The 9966-nt window shown below is 43.1% G+C and overlaps 1 pseudogene; it reads left to right on the top strand.

Moving 5' to 3' along the window:
- Nucleotides 1-4281: 4281 nt before the first annotated feature.
- The window catches only part of LOC148106917 (sodium/hydrogen exchanger 2-like), a 97455-nt pseudogene continuing 91770 nt past the window's right edge, over nucleotides 4282-9966 (top strand).

Below are 9966 nucleotides of genomic sequence, written 5' to 3'. Positions count from 1 at the left end.
TAGACAGCAAATGGATGGGTCATTTCTTTTTATCCAATCTGCAACCCTGTGGCATTTTATAGGACGGTTCAAACCATTCACATTAAGACTGAGTACTGAGAGATAGAATTTTAATGATGCCATGTTGCCAGTAAAGTCTTTGTTTGTATTGGCTGTGACTTTCTGTTCTGTATCACTCTTGGGGCCTTTTTACCTTTATAGAACCTCCGTAATATCTCCTGTAGGGCTGGTTTCATGGTTATGAAATTGGTTAATGACTGGTGATTCTGAAATGTCTTTATTTCTCCATCAATTCTGAATGACAGCCTTGCTGGATAAAGGATCCTTGGCTGCAGGTTTTTCTCTGAAAGAGCTTTAAAAATGCTCCCCCAACCCTTTCTCTCATTCCAGGTCTGTGTAGACAGGTCTGACGTAATTCTGATGCCTTTGCCTTGGTACGTGAGAAATTTCTTTGCCCTGGCTGCTTTCAATACTGTATCCTTGGATCTAATATTTGCGAAATGCACTATGACGTGACGTGGCGTAGGTTTGGCGTGGTTGAGCTTGGGAGGGGTCCTCTCTGCTTCTTGGACACGAATGTTTGTCCCTTGCTAGATTAGGGAAGTTTTCAGCTACAATTTGTTCAAATATCTCTTCTAGACCTCTGTTTTTCTCCACCCCCTCGGGGATGCCGATGATTCTAACATTGGATCGTATCATTGAGTCAGTAATCTCCCGTAGCCAACATTTGTGGACATGGATTTTTTTAAAAGCATCTTCTATTTTTATTTTTTCCTCTATTAACCCATCCTCCAATTCACTAACCCTTTCCTCTGCTTCGGTGACCCTGGCCATCAGAGCCTCTAGTTTTGCCTGCATTTGGCTCATAGAATTTTTAATTTCTGTCAAATTCGCCCTCATTTCTGACCTTAGGGATTCTATATTCTCAGAAACCTTTTCGTTAATAGTTTTTTCAATTCTACTCATCATTTCGACCATCGTTACTCTGAATTCCATTTCTGATAATTTGGTTACATCCATATCCATTATTTCTGTGGCAGAGGCCACAGACTCACTGTCTTTTCTTTGCTGGTGTGGGGGCTTCTCCTTCTTGTCATTCTGATGAGGAGAGGTTGCGGGGTTGTCCAGAGCCCAAATTATTGACTGGGTCCCAGGCCGTGCCCCTTGTTTTATAGGGATCTTAGAGATGTGGGCTTCTTCTTTAAAGATTTTATTTATTTATTTATCTGAGAGAGGGAGACAGACAGCAAGAACGGGGAACAGAAGCAGGGGAGTGGGAGAAGAAGAAGCAGGCTCCCAGTGGAGGAGCCCGATGAGGGACTCCTTTCTGGAACACTGGGATCACGCCCTAAGCCGGAGACAGGCACTCAATGACTGCACCACCCAGGCGCCCCGGGTTGTGGGCTTCTTGATTTTTCAGCCTGCCTTCTGTGTTCTGGGGGAGGGGCCTGCCGCACCAATACTCAGGCAACCCTGTTTGGGTAGAGTCTCCGTGTCCCCCGCAAGGGGGGATGGGGATGGGCACGCTGTGAGCCGGTATTTCCAGGCTTTTGTTCTCTGGCGGCTTTCCCTGGTGGTCGGCTATGCCTCTTCTGAGAGTCAGAGCAGCAGAGGCTGCATTGTCACATAACAGAGGGATTGCGGCCCGTTCTCCACTGGTGTTCTGGCCACTTTAACTCTGTTACTGTTGGTGCTGCTCAACCCTGCAGCATCCAGGGATGTGCGCCCCACACCCGGCGTCCCTGCCCTCACTTCCAGGGCTGGCGCGTCTCTGTCCTTTGTGTTTCTAATGCCACCAGCCACCGGCCGCCCCACTCGCTCCCGGGTCTCCCGGTCTCAGTCTATGCCCGGTGAGCACACCGTGATTCCGGAGTTCCGTGAGAAGCCTGGTGGCGCGTGCACCCGGTTCAGGGTCTCAGTCTGCTGTTTCGCGGGTGCTGACTGCGAGTCCACCCGCTCCCCCGTGCAGGTGGCCCGCCAGCCGCCAGCCGCCCTGTGCACGCTCCGGGAGCTCCCGGTCTCAGTCTATAAACCTTTTTATTTATTCAACCTACTTGTTCTTAATAATTACCCATGAAAACTCTTATGAGACAGACAAAATTAACCAACATTTAAGTCATCTTTTTGCTGACAAATTGCAAGAGATCACATGAGCTTATTTGACCTTTAGTAAACCTTGGTAAAATAAAAGTATTATATTCAATGTTGATAAATTTAAAGACATGTCTTTCTTATTTAAACTAAAAACTGAAATTAGCTTTAATATGGAATATACTGCACCAGTGTCCATTAAAAGTCAATCCATTTGTTCCCAACTGTCAATTTTGTTTGGTGTACTTGTGGGGAAATCTGAAGTGGGTGGTTTAAGTCCAAGGGGGTTCTTGGTTCAATTCATGTTGATTTGGAAGGTGTTCCAGTTTGAACCTCATAAGGAGGTGGCCTAACAGCTTAGGGTGCTCTTTACTTTTAGATAGTAAGATCAGGAGGAGCAGGAGCCAATGGCACCAGAGGCACAGATTATGGTATAGAAGCCAGTTATGCAAGTTGTGCCCATGGTGGGCAGGAGGAAGGATAGGTGCACAATCCTTTTTCCTATGGCCATCCATCTTATAGAAGGCACATTTATTAGAGCCCAAATTTTTGCAAGCTGGGGGCTCTAGTCTGGTTTTGCCAGACTCCAGCTTCACAGGCTTCCATATTGGGTGATCCTGGGGTGGCAGGGTTCCCAATGCCATGACTGACAGCTAGGCATGCTGCATATTTTGGACAAACTTCTCCTCCTTGTTTGCTCTGTCTCTATTAATTAAATACAGCAAAAGCCATATCCAACAATTGGTTCATAGTAGTTTGGGGTCCAGCAGTTGCCTTTTGTAATTTTCTCCTAATATCTGCTGCAGATTGTAGGATAAAATGCACAGTCAACAATTCTGGAGAATTGGGATCTATATTAGTATATTTCTGGAAAGGCTCCATTAACCTACGTTAAAAGAAAACTGGGTTTTCATTCTTTCTTTAAGTTACTTCTCTTACTTTATCATAATTAACTGGCTGGAGTATGCATCATTTCATTCCTTCCTCTACGATGCAGCAATGAGACAATAAGATTTGTAGGTCTTCCCAAATCAGATCAAATGTCAAATTCAGTTTAAGGATTTCAGGTCCCTCTGCTGATTTAGGAACTTGGGCCCCAGAAACTTAACATTGCCTTTTAATCTAGGGTCCTGATACAGGACCATAAAGACCAAAACATGAGGTACTTAATTCCATTTCCTTTGCCTCTTACAATATAAATCAAGCTGTAAAATGGTGTTGTAATTCAAAGTCCCACTTGTGGACCAGGTTTCTTGGTCCCCCAAGTGATATTGAGGCCAAGCCTTATTACAATAGAATATTAGTTTCTTCCTCTTCAGATTTATCAATTTATCCAGCTTAAATTGTGCCCAATTATGTAGCAAACATTTTAATGGGGAATCTGTTGGAATGCTCACTGTAGCCGCCATTCTGGCCTGTAATACAAATGAGCAGACGAATGGAGATTTGTCAAGTCTGAGTATAGGATTTGGCAAAGCAAATGTTTTAAAAGGCATTTAAGCTGGGGTGACAAGATGAGGGGGTATGTATGATAACATACAGAACAACCATAACAAAATGGGGTCTAATTTGTCACAGCATAATCTGCCAATTGTACTACCTTTGGTAAAAGTACAATTGTAGTTTAAAAGAGAGAATCCTAGAAATCCTAGAAAACCTAGAAACCTAGGATCCTAGAATCCTAGAAAAGCCAAATCAAACAAACAAACAAACAAAAAAAATGACTAGAATGCCAGAGTTCTGGGGCAGAGTATGAGGTTAGAGGCTGTTGAGGTTCCAGTCATGCAAGCTAAATACAAATGATGGTGTTTCCAAGAAACCAAAAGGGAAGATAATCTCTTAAGGATATGGAAGCCCACTGTGGTTGAATCCTATGGTAACTATATAAGACTATTAATTCCTCCAGACAATATAATTTTCAGTGTTTTTGTAAGAAGTGGTGGAGTAGACAGCTTCAAGGGGCAAAAAAATGTAAAAATTCAGAGAGAGCAGACAAAGCAGGGTTATAGAGCCATGCATAGTAAGGGGGGTGCGGTATGCAAAATATAAAAAACGACTTTAGGTATAAATTCCTTCTTCAACATTTGACACAGTTCCAGCCTGATTCGTGTCTCCTCCCCCATAAGCCTGAAACTGGTACAAGCCAGGTCATCAGAACCATTCTCTGTTCTGGAGCTTTGATCCTTAATAATGGGATTGGCCAGCAATCCCCAACGGAATTCCAGCATCCCAGAATTGCCAACAGGAGACATCCATCCGGTAGTGGACAAAAAGCAAAGAAAGAAAGCGAGAGCTACGAGTCTGGACTGTTCTAGGGAAAGAAAGAGGTGGATGGAATGTGCTGCTCCCTGGGAGAACTTGCCCAGCATCACCAATGGGCCCATCTTTCTCTCTTACGTGTCTCAGTTTCTCCCAGCTGCAGTCTAAAACCACTGTGGGGACTCAGCACTGGATGATCAAACCTCATGTGTGCATCCCTAGGCAAGCCAGAAATTATCATGGGGGAATTTTTCTATAGGATGGCTACACTTCAGGACTAATGACCTCTACGGACGCTTCCCTCGGTTCTTAGTCGCCTAAGAACACCTTTCAGTGGGAAGAAGCAAGTGTCCCTTTTCTTCAGAGCTGAGTGACTCAGTATCTCACGTCAGCTAACAGCTTTGAAGTTGTCTGGAATCCAAACTAAAAACAGTTCCAGTTAAAGTGAAAGTAAAGCCTCAGAGTCAGTTAAAGTAGCGCAAAGGAGAGTGGGGAGCAACCTTCTTCCTGCCTGTCATCTGAGTCACCAGCCAGGGAAAGGAAAGAGCAAACACTGGTGCTAGCTGGCCTACTTTGGGATTCCCCAGGAGATGGGGGCAGGGAAGCAGACAGATGCCACAGGGGTGCTGAAGCAATTCGGAGCAGAGAGAAAAGAGTATCAACAGGTTATCAAACTGGTTTTTCCAGTTTTCCTTCCTCCCCGAAGAATAGACCCATTTCACAGAAAAGCACCAAGACAGGAATTACATCAGCATTAAACCAACTCTTTTTCCTAGAGGAACTTACACGTTCCTGAAAGCCAAATTGTGCTGCGCAGACTCAATTTTGGGATACCGCTGTTCCTCTCCGGGTCCTTTCATTATAGCCAAGATCATTCCGGCAGGCTGGACCCCAGGACCCAGAGGGGGGTCCCACAGTAACAGCTCAGAGGGTCCTTGGTTTTACACAGGATGGAAATCAAATATGAGTCAGCAGGAGGTGAAAGCATCGTTTATTGGAAAGAGAGAGAGAGTGCAGATAACAGATGGAGTGACTGTCTGGGAGACTCAGAAAGAAAGGAGGGAGTCTCCTCTTTGGGGCCTGGGGGGTTTTATTGAAGATAGAGGTCCGGTGTCCGTGTTCTTTCAGGCATCCAGGAACCAACTAGAACAAAGACAAGGGCCCAGGTGTTACTCCTTGAAGCCCGGAGGTCTTGGTGGTAGTCTGGAAGGCAGATAGGATAGCTTTGTCCAGTCATTGTCACCTGGTCCTTCCTTAGATGTTATTTATTCTAAAGAATCTTTAACTCTTTGTCTCTTAGGAGGAGGACCTATGCTATTTGCATTGCAGGGCAAGTGTAAAGTGGGGTGGGGTGCAGGTCCTAGCAAGGATAGAAGCCAGAAAAGAAGCTAAGGGGGAAAAAAACCAGTTGTTGTTTTTTCTCTCTCTCTGGGGTCCCTTCTGTTTCCCTGTCTCAATTTTCCTTCCCTTGAGTTAAGACTTGGGGTAAAATACTTTTCCATGTCAATCAATGAATTTGTCCCAGCTTTCTCCCTTTGCTGCCTTTGGGTTCTAATTTTAATTCCAGAGTATAATAACTCAGCATTTCTCATCAGAGACTCCAGGAGTTTTCACAGATCAATTAAATACTATGTAGCAGGTCTAAGTGATGAGGGAGCGGAAGGCTGGCTGAATACAAAGCATAAGCGGACACCCTGCACCGACCCCCCCCCCCCCCGCTGGGATGTATGCAACATTCCTCAGGCACCTAGCTGCCCTAAAGGACAAAGAAATAGTTAACCTATAGATACCACAATCCTGCAAGACTTAAGCCTCCCTCTGTTTGCAAATGTTTTAGCAATCTACAAGAATGAAGCATTTCTATCAATAACCTGGCTTCCGGAGGGGAAAGTAGATACAATTAAATGTCCTTATAATCTGCAGCCTCCAGGAAGTTCCCAGCCATCTTAATGTTAATGCTTTGCTAGAGGGAAAAACAACATTAACTTGACAATGGCAAGGCCTCTGGTATCCTGCAAGTCTTCTTTAACATATGAAAGTACTTCCTCAACCTTCATGTTTCCTTACCTTCCCCCAACCCCACAGTATATAATCAGCCACCCCTCACAACTGGGAGCAGCAGCTCTTTGTGCCCACAGGTACTGTCCCCGTGCTTTAACAAACCACCAATTTTGCACCAAAGACGTCTCAAGAATTCTTTCTTGGTCGTTGGCTCCGGACTCCACCCCACTGAACCTCATCGATATCTCACAACCTCATCATAAGGATCAGGGATAGCAAACCACTTTTGTGAGCAACTGCGCAGGGGAGGAAATTAACTACTTTAGCAAGCACAACCAGCAGAGCTGGAGCTCCTGTTTCCTCTGCCTGTGGAGTAGCTCTGCTCCTAGCTTCTGGAAACTTCAGGGGTTAACTTGTGGCACCACTGGACCTGAGGGCAGAAAATGGTAGCTGGGAAACTGAACAAACACAGGATAATGGTTCAATAGTGTTTGCTCACACAGTCCTCTTCTCTCTGGATTACCAGCTTGTACAGGTCCCTTTGGGGATCACACACTGAATATGTTAGTCTCTCTGGCAAAAATAGGTAAGTGAGCAGTTTCTCAAGGCTCTCCCAGGGAGCTGATTAACAATAGGTATTCTAGGGCTTTTCCAGATGTTAAGAAAGGCACCCTTTTCTTAATAGACCAGTTGAAGACAAGCTGGAATATTGTCCCCTAATGCCTGCCAAAAAGATTTTTTTTCACAGCTCAACCCCTCCTTGCAGTGATTATATTCAAACAGTAGTGGCTTCCCAGCAGGAGCCAGGAATAGGACCAGCACAGGAATTTAGGTTGCAAATGGTCCAATTTGTTCAACATTTGAGAAGACAAAGCAAAACTTTAAAAGGGAAAACAGAAATCTTACTAGATTGATTCTAGATACTAACTGATATGATTTTAGGCAAACTTTTTTCCTCACAGGAAGCTTGTTATTGTTGTCTGGTAGTGAAAAAGTGGGACAAGTTCATTTCCCATGTTTTAAAAGTTATGCCACCACTCAGAATTTAGGGGGGAAGCAACCTAAGAATACATCCAGCAAGAGGATTCTTCTCTCACATTGAGGTCTTTCATTCATTTTGAGTTTATCTTTGTGTACGGTGTAAGAAAATGGTCCAGTTTCATTCTTCTGCATGTGGCTATCCAATTTTCCCAGCACCATTTATTGAAGACTGTCCTTTGTCCATTAGATATTCTTTCCTGATTTGTTGAGGATTAGTTGACCATAGAGTTGAAGGCCCATATCTGTGTGTCTGTTTTTGTGCCAGTGCCATACTGTCTTTCCTTTTTAAGATTTTATTTATTTATTTGATACAGAGAGATGCAGCAAGAGAGGGAAGACAAGCAGGTGGAGTGGGACAGGGAGAAGCAGGCTTCCCACTGAGCAGGGAGCCCAACACGGGGCTCATCCCAGAACACTGAGTTCATGCCTGGAGCTGAAGGCAGACGCACAACGACTGAACCACCCAGGCGCCCCAGCCAATGCCATACTGTCTTGATGATTACAGCTTTGAAATATAATTTGAAGTCTGGAATTTTGATGCCACCAGGTTTGGTTTTCTTTTTCAACATTCCTTTGGCTATTTGGGGTCTTTTCTGGTTCCATACAAATTTTAGGATTGTTCTAGCTTTGTGAAAACTGCTGGTGGTATTTTGATAGGGATTGCATTAAATATGTAGATTGCTCTAGGCAGTGTAGGCATTTTAACAGTATTTGTTCTTCCAGTCCATGAGCATGGAATGTTTGTCCATTACTTTCTGTCATCTTCAATTTCTTTCATCAGTGTTTTATCATTTACAGAGTACAGATGCCTTACTTGTTTGGTTATGTTTATTCCTATGTATCATGGTTTTTCTACAATTGCAGATAGGATTGATTTCTTGATTTCCCTTTCTTCTGCTTTATTATTGGTTTATACAAATGCAGCAGATTTCTGTACATTGATTTTGTGTCCTGAGACATTACTGAATTTGTGTATCTGTTCTAGCAATTTTTTGGCAGAGTCTTTTCAGTTTTCTGCATAGAGTATCATATTCTGTGTGAATAATGAATATTTGACTTCTTCCTTGCCAATTTGGATGCCTTTATTTCTTTTTGTTGTCTGGTTGCTGAGCCTAGGACTTCCGGTACTATGTTAAATAGCAATGGTGAGAGTAGACATCCATGTCTTGTTCCTGACATTAAGGGAAAAATTATCAGTTTTTTCCCACTGAGGATGATATTAGCTGTGGGTTTTTTGTATATGGCATTTATGATGTTGAGGTATGTTCCCTCAATCCCTACTTTGTTGAGGCTTTTTATCAAGAATGGATGCTGTATTAGATAATGCTAAGTGAAATAAGTCAAGCAGAGAAAGACAATTATCATATGATTTCTCTCCTATGGAACATAAGAACTAGGAAGATCGGTAGGGGAAGAAAGGGATAAAGAAAGGGGGGGTAATCAGAAGGGGGAATGAAGCATGAGAGACTATGGACTATGGAAAACAAACTGAGGGCTTCAGAGGGGAGGGGGTTGGGGGAATGGGATAGGCTGGTGATGGGTAGTAAGGAGGGCACGTATTGCATGGTGCACTGGGTGTTATACGCAACTAATGAGTCATCGAACTTTACATCGGAAACTGGGGATGTACTGTATGGTGACTAACATAATATAATAAAAAAAAACATTAAAAAAAAAGAATGGATGCTGTATTTTTTTTTAAAGATTTTATTTATTTATTCGACAGAGATAGAGACAGCCAGCGAGAGAGGGAACACAAGCAGGGGGAGTGGGAGAGGAAGAAGCAGGCTCACAGCGGAGGAGCCTGATGTGGGGCTCGATCCCATAATGCCGGGATCACGCCCTGAGCCGAAGGCAGACGCCCAACCGCTGTGCCACCCAGGCGCCCCTATGCTGTATTTTGTCAAATGCTTTTTCTGCATCTGTTGAGAAGATCATATGGTTCTTATCTTCTTTTATTAATATGATGTATCACTTTGGCTGATTTGCAAATATTGAACTACCTTTGCAGCCCAGGAATAAATCCCACTTGAGCATTGCGAATGATTCTTTTAGTGTAGTGTTGAATTTGATTTGCTAGACTTGTTGAGAATTTTTGTATCTATGTTCATCAGGATTATTGGCTTGTAATTCTCTTTTTTTAGTGGAGTCTTTGATTTTGGAATCAAGGTACTGTTGGCTTCGTAGAATGAATTTGGATGTTCTCCTTCTGTTTCTATTTTTTGGAACAGTTTGAAAAGGATAGGTATTAATTCTTCTTTAAATGTTTGGTAGAATTCCCCTGGGAATCCATCAGGTCCTAGACTTTTGTTTGTTGGTACATATTTGATTACTGATTCAATTTCTTTGCTGTCCATTGGTCTGCTCGAGTTTTCTGGTTCTTCCTGTTTCAGTTTTGGTAGTTTATATGTGTTTAGGAATTTATCCACTTTTTCCAGAATGCCCATATTTTTTGGTATATAATTTTTCATGTTATTCCCTTATAATTGTTTGTATTTCTGTTGTGTTAGTTGTGATCTCTACTATATTCATAATTTTATTTATTTCTGTCATTTCTCTTTTCTTTTTCTGGCT

This window comes from Ursus americanus, chromosome X, assembly GCF_024610735.1.
Source record: "Ursus americanus isolate L20-20 chromosome X, mUrsAme1.1.p, whole genome shotgun sequence".
In the NCBI taxonomy this organism is placed as follows: Eukaryota; Metazoa; Chordata; class Mammalia; order Carnivora; family Ursidae; genus Ursus; species Ursus americanus.
The sequence above is the reverse complement of the archived record's forward strand: the minus strand, read 5'-3'. Positions and strand labels throughout refer to the sequence as shown.